The sequence below is a fragment of the Cupressus sempervirens genome, chromosome 2, assembly GCF_028749045.1.
Source record: "Cupressus sempervirens isolate cs-2001-9-10 chromosome 2, ASM2874904v1, whole genome shotgun sequence".
Classification (NCBI taxonomy): domain Eukaryota; kingdom Viridiplantae; phylum Streptophyta; class Pinopsida; order Cupressales; family Cupressaceae; genus Cupressus; species Cupressus sempervirens.
The window spans coordinates 561,502,412-561,522,411 of NC_143119.1; the positions used below are offsets into that span (position 1 = coordinate 561,502,412).

A 20,000-nucleotide genomic window follows, 5' to 3' on the forward strand; every position below is an offset into this window, starting at 1 on the left:
AAAAATCTTCCGACTGCAAATTCCAGGCGGGTCCTCGGGTTTTGTAATTTTTGCGAGGGCAGACGACTCATGTACGTGATCCAAAACCGGTCAACTTATTTTTTTGGTTAACGCCCAAAGTTTTGAACTCAAATCGAGTTGGCTACCCCGACTCGAATCGCCTTCGAATTTTTTGCACAACCCATGTCACCGTGCTCGACTTGATTCTAAGTGCCCCGAGTCATGTACGTGGTCCAAAAGAGGTCAATCTTTTTTTTTTGGGGGGTTAATGCCCAAAGTTTTCAACTTGAACCGTGTCGGCAACCCCGACACGAATCGCCCGAATTACCCGAACCCCGACTCGAATCGCGTCGAGCCTTAACCGCCTCCAATTTTTTCGCATGACTCATGTCATTGTGCTCGACATGATTCTAAGTGTGCCGAGTCATGTGCGTGATCCAAAGGCGGTCAACTCTTTTTTTCGGTTAACGCCCAAAGTTTTCAACCCAAATTGTGTCGGCGACCTCGACTCGTATCGCCTGGAGCCTTAACCGCCTCCAGTTTTTTCGCAGGACTCATGTCACCGTGCTCGACTTGGTGCCCCGAGTCATGTACGTGATCCAAAAGCGGTTAACTTCTTCCTTCTTTGGTTAACACCCAAAGATTTCAACCCGAATCGTGTCAGCAACCCCAACTCAAATCGCCTCGAGCCTTAATCGCCTGCAATTTTTTCGAACCACTCATGTCACCGTGCTTGACTTGATTCTATGTGCCCCAAGTCATGTACGTGATCCAAAAGCGATTAACTCTTTTTCTGGCTAATGGCCAAAGTTTTCGAATCAACTCAGCTACCCCGACTCGAATTGCCTCGAGCCTTAACTGCCTCCATTTTTTTTTTCCCTCAACTCATGTAATCGCACTCGCCTTGATTCTAAGCGCCTCGAGCCTTAATGGCCTCCAATGTTTTTGCACGACTCATGCCACCGTCAAATTTTCGCTCGAATCATGTCACCTAGGGCACCTCGATGCTACGTGACCCGAGCCCTGTGCGCGATCCAAAACCGGGTAACGTTTTTTTTTTAACTCCCAAAATTTCATTCTTTTTTACCTTACGAGGCCTATCATGATCTCTTTTTATAAAGAAAATTCTCAAATCGAATCGTTTCGGCTACCCTACCTCGAATCCGGCTAGCTAGGTGTAACGCCTCGAGTCAGCTCGGTAATACGTGAACTGAAACTTGTGCGTGATCCAAAAGCGGGTAACTTGTTTTTTTTTTTTTTTTTTGTAATGCGCAAAATTTAGCGCTTTTCGCTGTACAGGGCCTCTCATGATTTTTTTTGTTTTTTTTTTTTTTTTCCCCCTCGTTGACCCACTCTGGCAACCCAGTCGGGTCGCCCGAGGCTGGGGCGACGGAGATGGGTTGACCTAGGCGAGTGACCCAAGTTGGGTCGACCCAGGCGTGCGATCCTGGCTGGGGACAGCAAGTCGATTCTATAAGTTTGCTTGCCAATTTTGCTAGCCAGGTCGGCTCACCAAGTCATCTAACCATGTGGTCTTTGCCAAATCAAGAATTGACTCTTTAAGTCCACTCACAGCTCCTCAAGCCGGCTCACCAAGATGACTTACCGTCTCGCCTCACCAGGTTGCCCCACCAGGTCGCCTCTTCTTTAAGACCGCTCACCATGTCGGCTCCCCAAGTCACCTCACCGAGTTGACTATTCAGGTTGCCTCACCAAGTCGACCCCTTAAGTTCGCTCACCAAGTCAGCTCACCAAGTCGAATCACCTAGTCATTTTACCACCTTGCCCCAGCAGGTGTGCTCGCCAAGTCGCCCTGCCGAGTTGCTTCTCTAAGCCCACTCACCATGTCAGCTCACCAAGTCGATTGTTCAAGTGCGTTGCCAAGTCAACTCTTTAAGTTCGCTCGCCAGGTCAGCCCGCCCAAGTCGCCTCTTTAAGTTCGTTTGCCAGGTCGGCTCGCCCAAGTTGCATCAGCGGGCTAACTCGCCGAGTCACCTCACGAAGTTGACTCTTTAAGGGCGCTCACCAAGTCAGCTCACCAAGTCGACTCACCATCTCGCCTCAATAAGTTGGCTTGCCGAGTTACCCCACCAAGTCGTCCCCTCTTTAAGTCCACTCACCGTGTCAGCTCGTCAGGTCGGCTCACCAAGTCGACTAATCAAGTAGGCCCACCAAGTCACCTCAAGGATAGCTCCTCACCATGAGTCGCCTCACCATGTTGACTCAATGAGTCGCCTCACCATGTTGACTCTTTGAGCCCGCTCGCCGGGTCGCCTCACCAAGTCGGCTCGAGTACGTTGCCAAGTCAACTCTTTAAGTTCGCTCGCCGGGTCGACTCGCCAAGTCAGCTCACCATGTCATCTCAACGAACCAACTCGCCGAGTCGCCTCACCACGTCGGCTCTCTAATACCACTCGCCAAGTCGCCCCACCAACTCGCCCCGTTAGGCCCACTCACCACATCGCCCCGTTAGGCCCACTCTCACCAAGTGGACTCTTTAAGTCTACTCATAAAGTCGAGCCACCAAGTACTCTCACCAAGTCGACTCTTTAAGTCCTTTCATCGAGTCACCCCACCAAGTCAACTCTTTAGGTCCGTTCATAGAGTCACCCCACCAAGTACTCTCACCAGGTCGACTCTTTAGGTTTGTTCATCAGGTCACCCCACCGAGTACTCTCACCAAGTCGACTCTTTAAGTTCGTTCATCAAGTCGCCCCGCCAGGTCGGCCCACCAAGTACTCTCACCAAGTCGACCCTTTAAGTTCGGTCATCAACTCACCCCGCCAGGTCGGCCCACCAAGTACTCTCACAAAGTTGACTCTTTAGGTTCGTTCATCAATTCACCCCGCCAGCTCGGCCCACCAATTTCTCTCACCAGGTCGACTCTTTAAGTTCGTTCATCAAGTCACCCCGCCAGTTCGACCCACCAAGTACTCTCACAAAGTCGACTCTCTAAGTTCGTTCATCAAGTCACCCTGCCAGGTCAGCCCACCAAGTACTCTCACCAAGTCACCCCGCTAGTTCAACCCACCAAGTCGACCCTTTAAGTTCGTTCATCAAGTCACCCGGCCAAGTCGGCCCACCAAGTCGACTCTTTAAGTTCGTTCATCAAGTTACGTGACCAGGTCAGCCCACCGGGTACTCTCACCAAGTCGTCTCTTTAAGTTTGTTCATCAAGTCACCCGGCCAGGTCGGCCCACCAAGTACTCTCACCAAGTCGACTCTCTAAGTCCGTTCATCAAGTCACCCCGCCAGGTCGGCCCACCAAGTCGAATCTTTAAGTCCGTTCATCAAGTCACCCCACCAAGTACTCTAACCAAGTCGATTCTTCAAGTGCGTTCATCAAGTCACCCGACCAACTACTCTCACCAAGTCGACTCTTTAACTATGTTCATCAAGTCACCCCACCAAGCACTCTCACCACGTCAACTCTTTAGGTCCGTTCATAAAGTCACCCCACCAAGTCGACCCTTCAAGTGCGTTCATCAAGTCACCCCACCAAGTACTCTCACCAATTTGACTCTTTAAGTCTTTTCATCAAGTCACCACACCAAGTCAACTCTTTAGGATCGTTCATCAAGTCACCTCGCCAAGTCGACCCTTGAAGTCCGTTCATCAAGTCACCCCACCAAGTACTCCCACCAAGTCGACTCTTTAAGTCAGTTCACGAAGTCACCCAACCAGGTCGGCCCACCAAGGACTCTCACCAAGTCGACTCTCTAAGTCTGTTCATCAGGTCATCCCACCGAGTACTCTCACCAAGTCAACTCTTTAGGTCCGTTCATCAGGTCAACCCGCAAAGTCGACCCTCTAAGTTCGTTCATCGAGTCACCCGACCAAGTCGACTGTTTAAGTCCTTTCATCAAGTCACCCCGCCAAGCCGACTCTTTAAGTCCGTTCATCAAGTCACCAGAACAACTACTCTCACCAAGTCGACTCTATAAGTCCGTTCATCAAGTCGGCCCACCAAGTACTCCCACCAAGTCGACTCTTTAAGTCTGTTCATCAGTTCACCCCGCCAAGTACTCTCACCAAGTCAACTCTTTAGGTCCGTTCATCAAGTCACCCCGCCAAGTCGACCCTTTAAGTCCTTTCATCAAGTCACCCCACCAAGTCGACTCTCGAAGTCCGTTCATCAAGTCACCAGAACAAGTAATCTAACCAAGTCGACTCTTTAAGTCCATCCATAAAGTCACCCCACCAGGTCAGCCCACCAAGTACTCCCACCAAGCCGACTCTTTATGTTCGTTCATCAGTTCACCCCGCCAAGTACTCTCACCAAGTTGACTCTTTAAGTCTGCTCATCAAGTCGAGCCACCAGGTACTCTCACCAAGTCGACTCTTTGATTCCGTTCATCAAGTCGCACCACCAAGTACTCTAACCAAGTCGATTCTTCAAGTGCGTTCATCAAGTCGCCCCACCAAGTACTCTCACCAAGTCGACTCTTTAAGTCCTTTCATCGAGTCACCCCGCTAAGTACTCTCACCAAGTCAACTCTTTAGGTCCGTTCATAGAGTCACCCCACCAAGTCGACCCTTCAAGTGCGTTCATCAAGTCACCCCGCCAGGTCGGCCCACCAAGTCGAATCTCTAAGTCCGTTCATCAAGTCATCATCCCGATCTGGCCGAGCCGATCTGGGCGAGCCATGCTGGCCGAGCCGATCTGGGTGAGCCATTCTGGCCGACCCGATCCTGCCGAGCCGTTCTGGGCAAGCCATTCTGGCTAAGCCGATCTGGGCGACCCGTTCTGGCCGAGCCGATCTGGGCGAGCCATGCTGGCCGAGCTGATCTGGGTGAGCCGTTCTGGCCGAGCCGATCTGGGCGAGCCGATCTGGGCGAGCCGTTCTGGCTGAGCCATGCTGGCCAAGCCGATCTGGCTGAGCTCCAAAAACGGTGTCGTGGATGGCTGTTTGGTCGCCTCTGTGCCAACTCGATCGGCACAACATTGGGAATGGTTCGACAATGGTTGTCGTTCCAATGTGTCATTAGGATGTCTTGGAACGTGGCCTTTCAAGGGCGAGCTCACGTCTAGCACTTGGATTGTGCTTCGTCACAAGTGAATGGGGAGATCTCTTTGTGAACGGCGGCATGGCGATTGCAAGAGAAAATTGACTTAGTAGTCAGAGCATTCGCCTCGGGCCATTGTGACGGCCTTGCAATTTCTCTATAATTGCAACCTATGTTTGCACATAGCAGAGTTTGCATGTATGATTGGGCTTTGTTCTTGACGGTTCCAAGTACTCTCACCAAGGCTGGGCGAGCCATGCTGGCCGAGCCGATCTGGGCGAGCCATTCTGGCCGAGCCGATCTGGGCGAGCCGTTCTGGCCGAGCCATGCTGGCCGAGCCGATCTGGGCGAGCCGTTCTGGCCGAGCCAATCTGGGCGAGCCATTCTGGCCGAGCCAATCTGGGCGAGCCATGCTGGCCGACCCGATCTGGGCGAGCCATTCTGGCCGAGCCGATCTGGGCGAGCCGTTCTGGCCGAGCCATGCTGGCCGAGCTGATCTGGGCGAGCCATTCTGGCCGAGCCGATCTGGGCGAGCCATTCTGGCCGAGCCATGCTGGCCGAGCCGATCTGGGCGAGCCGTTCTGGCCGAGCCATGCTGACCGAGCCATGCTGGCCGAGCCGTTCTGGCCGAGCTGATCTTGCCGAGCTCCAAAAACGGTGTCGTGGATGGCTGTTTGGTCGCCTCTGTGCCAACTCGATCGGCACAACATTGGGAATGGTTCGACAGCGGTTGTCGTTCCAATGTGTCATCGGGATGTCTTGGAACGCAGCCTTTCAAGGGCGAGCTCACATCTAGCACTTGGATTGTGCGTCGTCACAAGTGATTGGGGAGATCTCTCTGTGAACGGCGGCATGGCGATTGCAAGAGAAAATTGACTTAGTAGTTGGAGCATTGGCCTCGGGCCATTGTGACGGCCTTGCAATTTCTCTATAATTGCAACCTATGTTTGCGTAGTAGCAGAGTTTGCACGTTAGATTGGCCTTTGTTCTTGACAGTTCGAAGTACTCTCACCAAGGCTGGGTGAGCCATGCTGGCCGAGCCGATCTGCGCGAGCCATTCTGCCCGAGCCGATCTGGGCGAGCTCCAAAAACGGTGTCGTGGATGGCTGTTTGGTCACATTTTTCATTGAATTGGATTTTTAAGGGAGTTGTCCGCGCTATCGCAGATTTCTAATGCAGAGCGAGCCTCGCACTAATAGCTTATATAGGAGAGGTTGTTGCCGCGAGCCTCTCCCATGCCCCTTTCATTGATTCAACATTGGTGTCTAGGTGGATCGGATTGTTGGGTTTTCAAACGGTGTATGCTGATGTTGAATGAATGAAAGGGGCATGAAGCGATCTCAGTGCTTTTCCTCGGCTCTCCTTTAGATCATGTTTTCCGATGACTCAATTTTGGAAAAGGTGAGGCAGCGGTTGCCGATCCATGGCGTGTGTTTTTGGTGGTTTTAAAACTTGATCTAAACATGAGCCTTTGTCTAGCACTCCGGCGTTGCTTGGTATAATGGCAATTTGCTATGGGTGCTCGGCGCTCTAGCAATTTGTCATGGTGTACTTATCGTGGCTACATGGGAGCTTTAATATCGAAAGCTCTTGGCAAAAAATGGTGGCCGAGCCATGCTGGCAGACCCGATCTGGCTTAGCCATTTTCGTCGACCCAATCTGGCTCTCGTTTCTCACTCCAACTGCACAAATTCGGGAGTTGTTCGACAGCGGTTGTCGTTCCAATGTGTCATTGCGGTGATCTGGAGAGCGATGCTAAGTGCGGGAGCTTGCGTCTAGCATTTGGGGATGTTTGTGCAAGCGAGCAGGGGAGCTTCTCTTATCGGAACCTCTCCGTGGCCTTTGAATATAGACCCAGTGCCGACGATATCGATGGATACGAGCCTTGGATTATAAAATTGTTCAGCTAACATTGGTTTTTGTGAGAGATGGGTACGAAAGCACTTCCCGATTGATACGCAGGAGTTCCCTAAGATCGCCTCTGTGTCAACTCGATCGGCACAACATTAGGAATGGTTCGATAGCGGTTGTCGTTCCAATGTGTCATCGAGATGTCTTGGAACGCGGCCTTTCAAGGGCGAGCTCGCGTCTAGCACTTGGATTGTGCGTCGTCACAAGTGAATGGGGAGATCTCTCTGTGAACGGCGGCATGGTGATTGCAAGAGAAAATTGACTTAGTAGTCGGAGCATTGGCCTCGGGCCATTGTGACGGCCTTGCAATTTCTCTATAATTGCAAGCTATGTTTGCGCAGTAGCAGAGTTTGCATGTAAGATTGGCCTTTGTTCTTGACAGTTCCAGGAGATGACCTCCGGAACTTTTGGATTGGGCCCCTTCAAGGTGAAATTCATCCAGTTGATCGGATGAGCTCGATGACCATTTCACTCCCTTGGCTCCATGAATTCAAATCCCATCCAGCTGCCGTGAAGCCTTTGTGATCGGAAGCTCCTCGTGGCCATTCGATGAGAAGAGCCATTGCTTGTGTGAGCAAGGATGAATGCAGCCTCGGATTCCAAATGAAATCAACGACATCGGATCTATATATAAGAGCGGAATGAAGCAGCAGCCCGTTTGCGATGCACGGCTCCCCAAAGTTGCTATTCTTTCTCACTCCATTGGGGCACAAATGTGGGAGTTGTTCGACAACGTTCGTCATTCCAATGGTGTCATTGCGGCGAAATTTGTTCACAGCTAAGATTGGTTTTTGTGAGAGAAGGGTATGAAACCACATCCCGATTGCTACGCGGGAGCTCCCTAAGGTCGCCTCTGTGCCAACTCGATCGGCACAACATTGGGAATGGTTCGACAGTGGTTGTCGTTCCAATGTGTCATCGGGGGATGTCTTGGAAAGTGGTCTTTCTTTCAAGCGCAAGCTCGCATCTAGCACTTGGGTTGTGCGTCGCGTCACAAGTGAATGGGGGATGTCTTGGAAAGTGGTCTTTCTTTCAAGGGCAAGCTCGCGTCTAGCACTTGGATTGTGCATCGCGTCACAAGTGAATGGGGAGTGAATGGGGAGATTTCTCTGTGAACAGTGGCATGGTTGATTGCAAGAGAAAATTGACTTAGTCGGAGCCATTGGCCTCAGGCCATTGTGACGGCCTCGCAATTTCTCTTTAATTGCAACCTATGTTTGCGCAGTAGCAGAGTTTGCATGTAAGATGGGCCTTGTTCTCGAGAGTTCCAGGAGATGACCTTCGGAACTTTTGGATTGGGCCCCTTCAAGGTGAAATTCATCCAGTTGATCAGATGAGCTCGATGACTATTTCAGTCCCTCGGCTCCATGAACTCACATCTCGTAACCGATGACAATCTTTTGCTCCTCTACCGACCTCATAAAAAATTGGGTCGTGAATGGCTGTTTGGTAGGAATTTTAAAGGATTTGGATTTTTAAGGCGGATGTCAGTGTGTTCGCTAATTTCTAATGCAGAGCGAGCCTCGCACTAATAGCTTATATAGGAGAGGTGGTTGCCGCGAGCCTCTCCCGTGCCCCTCTCATTGATTCAACGCCGGTGTCAAGGCGGATGGATATGTCAGATTTTGAAACGGTGGACGCCGACGTTGAATCAATTAGAGGGGCATGAAGCCCACCCTGGATGTGCTATTCCTTGACTCTCCTTTAGATCATGTTTTCTTGTCACTCAGCTGGTGCAATTTCGGAAAAAGGTTTGGCAGCGGTTGCCATCCCTCACCGCGTCTACTTGGTGATTTTAAAACTCGATCTAAAACGGGAGCCCTCGCCTAGCACCTCCGTCCGGTGTTGCTCGGGTATTGCAAAAAATTATGCCAACGGCGCGAATCCCCCAATAAATGCCTACGCTTGGACCCTCTCTTAGATCACCTTCTTTGATCACTCGACCGACGCAACTACGGAAGAGACTTGGCAGCGGTTGCCATTCTACAGCGCGTCTGTTCAGCGATTTCGAAGTTGATCTAATGGCGAGCCCTTGTCTCTAGCCATGAGGTGGGTGCTTGGCACTCTAGCAAAATTTTTTGCGTGCCTATCGCGGCTACAATGGGAGAGGTGGTTGCCGCGAGCCTCTCCCGTGCCCCCCTCATTGATTCAATGCCGCTGTCAGGGCGGATGGATATGTCGGATTGTGAAACAGTGGACGCCAACGTTGAATCAATTAGAGGGGCATGAAGCCCACCCTCGAGGGTGCTATTCCTGGACTCTCCTTTAGATCATGTTTTCTTGTCACTCAGCTGGACCAATTTCGGAAAAAGGTTTGGCAGCGGTTGCCAGCCCTCACCGCGTCTACTTGGTGATTTTAAAACTCGATCTAAAATGGGAGCCCTCGTCTAGCACCTCCGTCCGGTGTTGCTCGGGTATTGCATAAATTTATGCCATCGGCGCGAATCCCCCAACGAATGCCTACACGCTTGGACCCTCTCTTAGATCACCTTCTTCGATCACTCGACCGACGCAACTACAGAAGAGACTTGGCAGCGGTTGCCATTCTACAGCGCGTCTGTTCAGCGATTTCGAAGTTGATCTAATGGCGAGCCCTTGTCTGTAGCCATGAGGTGGGTGCTTGGCGCTCTAGCAAAATTTTTTGCATGCCTATCGCGGCTACAAGGGGAGAGGTGGTTGCTGCGAGCCTCTCCCGTGCCCTCCTCATTGATTCAACGCCGCTGTCAGGGCGGATGGATATGTCAGATTTTGAAACGGTGGACGCCGACGTTGAATCAATTAGAGGGGCATGAAGCCCACCCTCGAGGGTGCTATTCTTGGACTCTCCTTCAGATCATGTTTTCTTGTCACTCAGCTGGCGCAATTTCAGAAAAAGGTTTGGCAGCGGTTGCCAGCCCTCACCGCGTCTACTTGGTGATTTTAAAACTCGATCTAAAACGGGAGCCCTCGTCTAGCACCTCCGTCCGGTGTTGCTCGGGTATTGCAGAAATTTATGCCTTGAGGTGGGTGCTTGACGCTCTAGCAAAATTTTTTTGCGTGCCTATCGCGGCTACAAGGGGAGAGGTGGTTGCCGCGAGCCTCTCCCGTGCCCCCCTCACTGATTCAACGCCGCTGTCAGGGCGGATGGATATGTCGGATTTTGAAACGGTGGACGCCGACGTTGAATCAATTAGAGGGGCATGAAGCCCACCCTCGAGGGTGCTATTCCTGGACTCTCCTTTAGATCATGTTTTCTTGCCACTCAGCTGCCGCAATTTCGGAAAAAGGTTTGGCAGTGGTTGCCAGCCCTCACCGCGTCTACTTGGTGATTTTAAAACTCGATCTAAAACGGGAGCCCTCGTCTAGCACCTCCGTCCGGTGTTGGTCGGGTATTGCATAAGTTTATGCCATCGGCATGAATCTCCCAACAAATGCCTACGCTTGGACCCTCTCTTAGATCACCTTCTTCGATCAGTCGACCGACGCAACTACGGAAGAGACTTGGCAGTGGTTGCCATTCTATAGCGCGTCTGTTCAGCGATTTCGAAGTTGATCTAATGGCGAGCCCTTGTCTCTAGCCATGAGGTGGGTGCTTGGCGCTCTAGCAAAATTTTTTGCGTGCCTATCGCGGCCACAAGGGGAGAGGTGGTTGTCGCGAGCCTCTCCCGTGCCCCCCTCATTAATTCAATGCCGCTGTCAGGGCAGATGGATATGTCGGATTTTGAAACGGTGGATGCCGACGTTGAATCAATTAGAGGGGCATGAAGCCCACCCTCGAGGGTGCTATTCCCTGACTCTCCTTTAGATCATGTTTTCTTGTCACTCAGCTGGCGCAATTTCGGAAAAAGGTTTGGCAGCGGTTGCCAGCCCTCACCGCGTCTACTCGGTGGTTTTAAAACTCGATCTAAAACGGGAGCCCTCGTCTAGCACCTCCGTCCGGTGTTGCTCGGGTATTACGTAATTTTTTGCTATCGGCGTGAATCACCCAACGAATCCCTAGCCTCGGACTCTCTCTTAGATCACCTTCTTCGATCACTCGACCGACGCAATTACGGAAGAGGCTTGGCAGCGGTTGCCATTCCACAGCGCGTCTGTTCAGCGATTTCGAAGTTGATCTACTAATGGCGAGCCCTTGTCTAGCCATGAGGTGGGTGCTTGGGGCTCTAGCAATTTTTTGTGTGCCTATCGCGGCTTAGAATGGGAGCTTTGATAAAAAAAGTTCTCGGTGACCCTCCCCAATAGAAATCAGTGCTGGTGTTCGCGAAAGACACGTTATTCGGATTTTTGGAATATTGGCACCAGCATCGTTTCTATTGGGAGGGCCGTGAAGCCATCCCGATTTTGCTATGCGAGGGCTCTCTCCCCGGAGTCGTTCACTACGCAACAACTTCTTTGGCACAAAATTTTCATAACGGTTCGGCAGCGGTTTTCGTTCCAATGGTACCGTTGTGGTGGTTGCCTGGGCAGCGATCTGAAGGGCGACCCGTCGTCTAGCAGTTGGCCTGCGCATCACGAGTGACAAGGGAGCCTTTGTTATCGGAAGCTCCCTGTGGCCATTCAATTAGAAGAGCCATTGCTTGTTTGAGCAAGGACGAACGCAGCCTCGGATACCAAACAAAATCAACGATTTTGGATCTATATAAGAGCGGAATGAAGCAGCAGCACAGCCCGTTTGCTATGCGCGGCTCCCCAAAGTTGCTCTTCTTTCTCACTCCATTGCCACAATTTCGGGAGTTGTTCGACAGCGGTTGTCATTCCAATGTGTCATTGCGGTGATCTGGAGAGCGATGCTAAGGGCGGGAGCTTGTGTCTAGAATTTGGGATATGTTTGTGCGAGCGAGCAGGGGAGCTTCTCTTATCGGAACCTCTCCGTGGCCTTTGAATATATAGACCCAGTGCCGACGATATCGATGGATGCGAGCCCTTGGATTCCAAATTTGTCCACAGCTAACATTGGTTTTTGTGAGAGATGGGCACGAAAGCACATCCCGATTTCTACGCGGGAGCTCCCTAAGGTCGCCTCTGTGCCAACTCGATCGGCACAACATTGGGAGTGGTTCGATAGCGGTTGACGTTCCAATGTGTCATCGGGGGATGTCTTGGAAAGTGGTCTTTCTTTCAAGGGCGGTCTCGCATCTAGACCTTGGATTGTGCGTCGCGTCACAAGTGAATGGGGAGATCTCTCTGTGAACGGCGGCATGGTGATTGCAAGAGAAAATTGACTTAGTCGGAGCCATTGGCCTTGGGCCATTGTGACGGCCTCGCAATTTCTCTTTAATTGCAACCTATGTTTGCGCAGTAGCAGAGTTTGCATGTAAGATGGGCCTTGTTCTCGAGAGTTCCAGGAGATGACCTCCGGAACTTTTGGATTGGGCCCCTTCAAGGTGAAATTCATCCAGTTGATCGGATGAGCTCGATGACCATTTCAGTCCCTCGGCTCCATTAACTCACATCTCCTAACCGATGACGATCTTTTGCTCCTCTGCCGACCTCATAAAAAATTGGGTCGTGAATGGCTGTTTGGTAGGAATTTTAAAGGATTTGGATTTTTAAGGCGGATGTCATTGTGTTCGCTAATTTCTAATGCAGAGCGAGCCTCGCACTAATAGCTTATATAGGAGAGGTGGTTGCCGCGAGCCTCTCCCGTGCCCCCCTCATTGATTCAACGCCGGTGTCAAGGCGGATGGATATGTCAGATTTTGAAATGGTGGACGCCGACGTTGAATCAATTAGAGGGGCATGAAGCCCACCCCGGATGTGCTATTCCTCGACTCTCCTTTAGATCATGTTTTCTTGTCACTCAGCTGGCGCAATTTCGGAAAAAGGTTTGGCAGCGGTTGCCATCCCTCACCGCGTCTACTTGGTGATTTTAAAACTCGATCTAAAACGGGAGCCCTCATCTAGCACCTCCGACCGGTGTTGCTCGGGTATTGCATAAAATTATGCCATTGGCGCGAATCCCCAAATGAATGCCTACGCTTGGACCCTCTCTTAGATCACCTTCTTCGATCACTCCACCGACGCAACTACGGAAGAGACTTGGCAGCGGTTGCCATTCTACAGCGCGTCTGTTCAGCGATTTCGAAGTTGATCTAATGGTGAGCCCTTGTCTCTAGCCATGAGGTGGGTGCTTGGCGCTCTAGAAAAATTTTTTGCGTGCCTATCGCGGCTACAATGGGAGAGGTGGTTGCCGCGAGCCTCTCCCATGCCCCCCTCATTGATTCAACGCCGCTGTCAGGGCGGATGGATATGTCGGATTTTGAAAAAAGGTGGACGCCGACGTTGAATCAATTAGAGGGGCATGAAGCCCACCCTCGAGGGTGCTATTCTTGGACTCTCCTTTAGATCATGTTTTCTTGTCACTCAGCTGGCGCAATTTCGGAAAAAGGTTTGGCAGCGGTTGCCAGCCCTCACCACGTCTACTCGGTGATTTTAAAACTCGATCTAAAACAGGAGCCCTCGTCTAGCACCTTCGTCCGGTGTTGCTCGGGTATTGCATAAATTTATGCCATCGGCGCGAATCCCCCAACGAATGCCTACGCTTGGACCCTCTCTTAGATCACCTTCTTCGATCACTCGACCGACGCAACTACGGAAGAGACTTGGCAGCGGTTGCCATTCTACAGCGCGTCTGTTCAGCGATTTCAAAGTTGATCTAATGGCGAGCCCTTGTCTCTAGCCATGAGGTGGGTGCTTGGCGCTCTAGCAAAATTTTTTGCGTGCCTATCGCGGCTACAACGGGAGAGGTGGTTGCCGCGAGCCTCTCCCGTGCTCCCCTCATTGATTCAATGCCGCTGTCAGGGCGGATGGATATGTCAGATTTTGAAAAACGGTGGACGCCGACGTTGAATCAATTAGAGGGGCATGAAGCCCACCCTCGAGGGTGCTATTCCTGGACTCTCCTTTAGATCACGTTTTCTTGTCACTCAGCTGCCGCAATTTCGAAAAAAGGTTTGGCAGCGGTTGCCAGCCCTCACCGCGTCTACTCGGTGATTTTAAAACTCGATCTAAAACGGGAGCCCTCGTCTAGCACCTCCGTCCGGTGTTGCTCGGGTATTGCATAAATTTATGCCATTGGCGCGAATCCCCCAACGAATGCCTACGCTTGGACCCTCTCTTAGATCACCTTCTTCGATCACTCGACCGACGCAACTATGGAAGAGACTTGGCAGCGGTTGCCATTCTACAGCGCGTCTGTTCAGCGATTTCGAAGTTGATCTAATGGCGAGCCCTTGTCTCTAGCCATGAGGTGGGTGCTTGGCGCTCTAGAAAAATTTTTTGCGTGCCTATCGCGGCTACAACGGGAGAGGTGGTTGCCGCGAGCCTCTCCCGTGCTCCCCTCATTGATTCAATGCCGCTGTCAGGGCGGATGGATATGTAAGATTTTGAAAAAAGGTGGACGCCAACGTTGAATCAATTAGAGGGGCATGAAGCCCACCCTCGAGGGTGCTATTCCTGGACTCTCCTTTAGATCATGTTTTCTTGTCACTCAGCTGGCGCAATTTCAGAAAAAGGTTTGGCAGCGGTTGCCAGCCCTCACCGCGTCTACTCGGTGATTTTAAAACTCGATCTAAAACGGGAGCCCTCGTCTAGCACCTCCGTCCGGTGTTGCTCGGGTATTGCATAAATTTATGCCATTGGCACGAATCCCCCAACGAATGCCTACGCTTGGACCCTCTCTTAGATCACCTTCTTCGATCACTCGACCGACGCAACTACGGAAGAGACTTGGCAGCGGTTGCCATTCTACAGCGCGTCTGTTCAGCGATTTCAAAGTTGATCTAATGGCGAGCCCTTGTCTCTAGCCATGAGGTGGGTGCTTGGCGCTCTAGCAAAATTTTTTGCGTGCCTATCGCGGCTACAAGGGGAGAGGTGGTTGCCGCAAGCCTCTCCCGTGCCCCCCTCATTGATTCAACGCCGCTGTCAGGGCGGATGCACATGTCAGATTTTGAAATGGTGGACGCCGATGTTGAATCAATTAGAGGGGCATGAAGCCCACCCTCGAGGGTGCTATTCCTGGACTCTCCTTTAGATCATGTTTTCTTGTCACTCAGCTGGCACAATTTCGAAAAAAGGTTTGGCAGCGGTTGCCAGCCCTCACCGCGTCTACTCGGTGATTTTAAAACTCGATCTAAAACGGGAGCCCTCGTCTAGCACCTCCGTCCGGTGTTGCTCGGGTATTGCATAAATTTATGCCATCGGCGCGAATCCCCCAACGAATGCCTACGCTTGGACCCTCTCTTAGATCACCTTCTTCGATCACTCCATCGACACAACTACGGAAGAGACTTGGCAGCGGTTGCCATTCTACAGCGCGTCTGTTCAGCGATTTCGAAGTTGATCTAATGGCGAGCCCTTGTCTCTAGCCATGAGGTGGGTGCTTGGCGCTCTAGCAAAAATTTTTGCGTGCCTATCGCGGCTACAAGGGGAGAGGTGGTTGCTGCGAGCCTCTCCCGTGCCCCCCTCATTGATTCAACGCCGCTGTCAGGGCGGATGGATATGTCGGATTTTGAAATGGTGGACGCCGACGTTGAATCAATTAGAGGGGCATGAAGCCCACCCTTGAGGGTGCTATTCCTGGACTCTCCTTTACATCACGTTTTCTTGTCACTCAGCTGCCACAATTTTGGAAAAAGGTTTGGCAGCGGTTGCCAGCCCTCACCGCGTCTACTTGGTGATTTTAAAACTCGATCTAAAACGGGAGCCCTCGTCTAGCACCTCCGTCCGGTGTTGCTTGGGTATTGCATAAATTTATGCCATCGGCGCGAATCCCCCAACGAATGCCTACGCTTGGACCCTCTCTTAGATCACCTTCTTCGATCACTCGACTGACGCAACTACGGAAGAGACTTGGCAGCGGTTGCCATTCTACACCGCGTCTGTTCAGCGATTTCGAAGTTGATCTAATGGCGAGCCCTTGTCTCTAGCCATGAGGTGGGTGCTTGGCGCTCTAGCAAAATTTTTTGCATGCCTATCGCGGCTACAACGGGAGAGGTGGTTGCCGCGAGCCTCTCCCGTGCTCCCCTCATTGATTCAACGCCGCTGTCAGGGCGGATGGATATGTCGGATTTTGAAAAAAGGTGGACGCCGACGTTGAATCAATTAGAGGGACATGAAGCCCACCCTCGAGGGTGCTATTCCTGGACTCTCCTTTAGATCATGTTTTCTTGTCACTCAGCTGGTGCAATTTTGGAAAAAGGTTTGGCAGCGGTTGCCAGCCCTCACCGCGTCTACTCGGTGATTTTAAAACTCGATCTAAAACGGGAGCCCTCGTCTAGCACCTCCGTCTGGTGTTGCTCGGGTATTGCATAAATTTATGCCATCGGCGCGAATCCCCCAACGAATGCCTATGCTTGGACCCTCTCTTAGATCACCTTCTTCGATCACTCGACCGACGCAACTACGGAAGAGACTTGGCAGTGGTTGCCATTCTACAGCGCGTCTGTTCAGCGATTTCGAAGTTGATCTAATGGCGAGCCCTTGTCTCTAGCCATGAGGTGGGTGCTTGGCGCTCTAGCAAAATTTTTTGCGTGCCTATCGCGGCTACAAGGGGAGAGGTGGTTGCCGCGAGCCTCTCCCATGCCCCCCTCATTGATTCAACGCCGCTGTCAGGGCGGATGGACATGTTGGATTTTGAAACGGTGGACGCCGACGTTGAATCAATTAGAGGGGCATGAAGCCCACCCTCGAGGGTACTATTCCTGGACTCTCCTTTAGATCATGTTTTCTTGTCACTCAGCTGCCGCAATTTCGAAAGAAGGTTTGGCAGCGGTTGCCAGCCCTCACCGCGTCTACTCGGTGATTTTAAAACTCGATCTAAAATGGGAGCCCTCGTCTAGCACCTCCGTCTGGTGTTGCTCGGGTATTGCATAAATTTATGCCATCGGCGCGAATCCCCCAACGAATGCCTATGCTTGGACCCTCTCTTAGATCACCTTCTTCGATCACTCCACCGACGCAACTACGGAAGAGACTTGGCAGCGGTTGCCATTCTACAGCGCGTCTGTTCAGCGATTTCGAAGTTGATCTAATGGCGAGCCCTTGTCTGTAGCCATGAGGTGGGTGCTTGGCGCTCTAGCAAAATTTTTTGCGTGCCTATCGCGGCTACAAGGGGAGAGGTGGTTGCCGCGAGCCTCTCCCGTGCCCCCCTCATTTATTCAACGCCGCTGTCAGGGCGGATGGATATGTCGGATTTTGAAACGGTGGATGCCAACGTTGAATCAATTAGAGGGGCATGAAGCCCACCCTCGAGGGTGCTATTCCTGGACTCTCCTTTAGATCATGTTTTCTTGTCACTCAGCTGCCGCAATTTCGGAAAAAGGTTTGGCAGCGGTTGCCAGCCCTCACCGCGTCTACTTGGTGATTTTAAAACTCGATCTAAAACGGGAGCCCTCGTCTAGCACCTCCGTCCGGTGTTGCTCGGGTATTGCATAAATTTATGCCATCGGCGCGAATCCGCCAACGAATGCCTACGCTTGGACCCTCTCTTAGATCACCTTCTTCGATCACTCGACTGACGCAACTACGGAAGAGACTTGGCAGCGGTTGCCATTCTACACCGCGTCTGTTCAGCGATTTCGAAGTTGATCTAATGGCGAGCCCTTGTCTCTAGCCATGAGGTGGGTGCTTGGCGCTCCAGCAAAATTTTTTGCGTGCCTATCGCGGCTACAACGGGAGAGGTGGTTGCCGCGAGCCTCTCCCATGCCCCCCCCTCATTGATTCAACACCGCTGTCAGGGCGGATGGAAATGTCAGATTTTGAACCGGTGGACGCCGACGTTGAATCAATTAGAGGGGCATGAAGCCCACCCTCGAGGGTGCTATTCCTGGACTCTCCTTTAGATCATGTATTCTTGTCACTCAGCTGGCGCAATTCGGAAAAAGTTTTGGCAGCGGTTGCCAGCCCCTTGCCGCGTCTACTCGGTGATTTTAAAACTCGGTCTAAAACGTGGGCCCTCGTTGTGCACCTCCGTCCGGTGTTGCTCGGGTATTGCACAAATTTTTGCCATCGGCGCGAATCCCCCAACGAATGCATACACGCTTGGACCCTCTCTTAGATCACCTTCTTCGATCACTAGACCGACGCAATTACGGAAGAGACTTGGCAGCGGTTGCCATTCTACACCGCGTCCGTTCTGCGATTTCGAAGTTGATCTAATGGCGAGCCCTTGTCGATAGCCATGAGGTGGGTACTTTGCGCTCTAGCAATATTTTTTGCGAGCCTATCGCGGCTACAATGGGGGAGGTGGTTGCCGCGAGCCTCTCCCGTGCCCAGCTCATTGATTCAACGCCGCTGTCAGGGCGGATGGATATGTCAGATTTTGAAACGGTGGACGCCGACGTTGAATCAATTAGAGGGGCATGAAGCCCACCCTCGAGGGTGCTATTCCTGGACTCTCCTTTAGATCATGTTTTCTTGTCACTCAGCTGGCGCAATTTCGGAAAAATCTTTGGCAGCGGTTGCCAGCCCTCACCGCGTCTACTTGGTGATTTTAAAACTCGATCCAAAACGGGAGCCCTCGTCTAGCACCTCCATCCGGTGTTGCTCGGGTATTGCATAAATTTATGCCATCGGCACGAATCCCCCAACGAATGCCTACGCTTGGACCCTCTCTTAGATCACCTTCTTCGATCACTCGACCGACGCAACTACGGAAGAGACTTGGCAGCGGTTGCCATTCTACAGCGCGTCTGTTCAGCGATTTCGAAGTTGATCTAATGGCAAGCCCTTGTCTCTAGCCATGAGGTGGGTGCTTGGCGCTCTAGCAAAATTTTTTGCGTGCCTATCGCGGCTACAACGGGAGAGGTGGTTGCCGCGAGCCTCTCCCGTGGCCCCCTCATTGATTCAACACCGCTGTCAGGGCGGATGGATATGTCAGATTTTGAAACGGTGGACGCCGACGTTGAATCAATTAGAGGGGCATGAAGCCCACCCTCGAGGGTGCTATTCCTTTAGATCATGTTTTCTTGTCACTCAGATGGCGCAATTTCAGAAAAAGGTTTGGCAGCGGTTGCCAGGCCTCACCGCGTCTACTCGGTGATTTTAAAACTCGATCTAAAATGGGAGCCCTCGTCTAGCACCTCCGTCCGGTGTTGCTTGGGTATTGCATAAATTTATGCCATCGGCGCAAATCCCCCAACGAATGCCTACGCTTGGACCCTCTCTTAGATCACCTTCTTCGATCACTCGACCGACGCAACTACGGAAGAGACTTGGCAGCGGTTGCCATTCTACAGCATGTCTGTTCAGCGATTTCGAAGTTGATCTAATGGCGAGCCCTTGTCTCTGGCCATGAGGTGGGTGCTTGGCGCTCTAGCAAAAATTTTTGCGTGCCTATCAGCGTAAAGCATGTTTTCTAGTCACTCAGCTGGCGCAATTTCAGAAAAAGGTTTGGCAACGGTTGCCAGCCCTCACCACGTCTGCTTGGTGATTTTAAAACTTGATCTAAAACGGGAGCCCTCATCTAGCGGCTCTGTGCCAACTCGATCGGCACAACATTGGGAAATGGTTCGACAGCGGTTGTCGTTCCAATGTGTCATTGGGGGATGCCTTGGAAAGTGGCCTTTCAAGGGTGAGCTCGCGTCTAGCCCTTGGATTGTGCGTCGCGTCACAAGTGAATGGGGAGATCTCTCTGTGAACAGCGGCATGGTGATTGCAAGAGAAAATTGACTTAGTCGGAGCATTGGCCTCGGGCCATTGTGACGGCCTTGCAATTTCTCTTTAATTGCAACCTATGTTTGCACAGTAGCAGAGTTTGCATGTAAGATGGGCCTTGTTCTTGAGAGTTCCAGGAGATGACCTCCGGAACTTTTGGATTGGGCCCCTTCAAGGTGAAATTCATCCAGTTGATCGGATGAAGCTCGATGTGCTTGTATCTATTCCGAGATGGTAATGATGGTCATTAATCTGTGGCGGTGAGTATTATCCCATTCGGTAATCGCAATGGCGGTGAGTATTATCTGTTTGCATTGTGTTGGACAAAAAGCCCAAGGCGTTTCATCTCTCCCTTCAGATGCAAAATTCTGGGAGGGCTTGTCGAAGTATGGTCGTTTGTACGGGGTGCACCAAAAAGTGTGTAGGGGGCATATGCCTGGGAAATGGAT

General features: G+C 51.7%; 1 long non-coding RNA gene across 1 annotated transcript in view; it reads left to right on the forward strand.

Annotated features, from left to right (window-relative positions):
• The window catches only part of LOC149574124 (uncharacterized), a 294,747-nt gene that overhangs the window by 142,465 nt on the left and 132,282 nt on the right, over positions 1-20,000 (forward strand). The window lies entirely within an intron of this gene.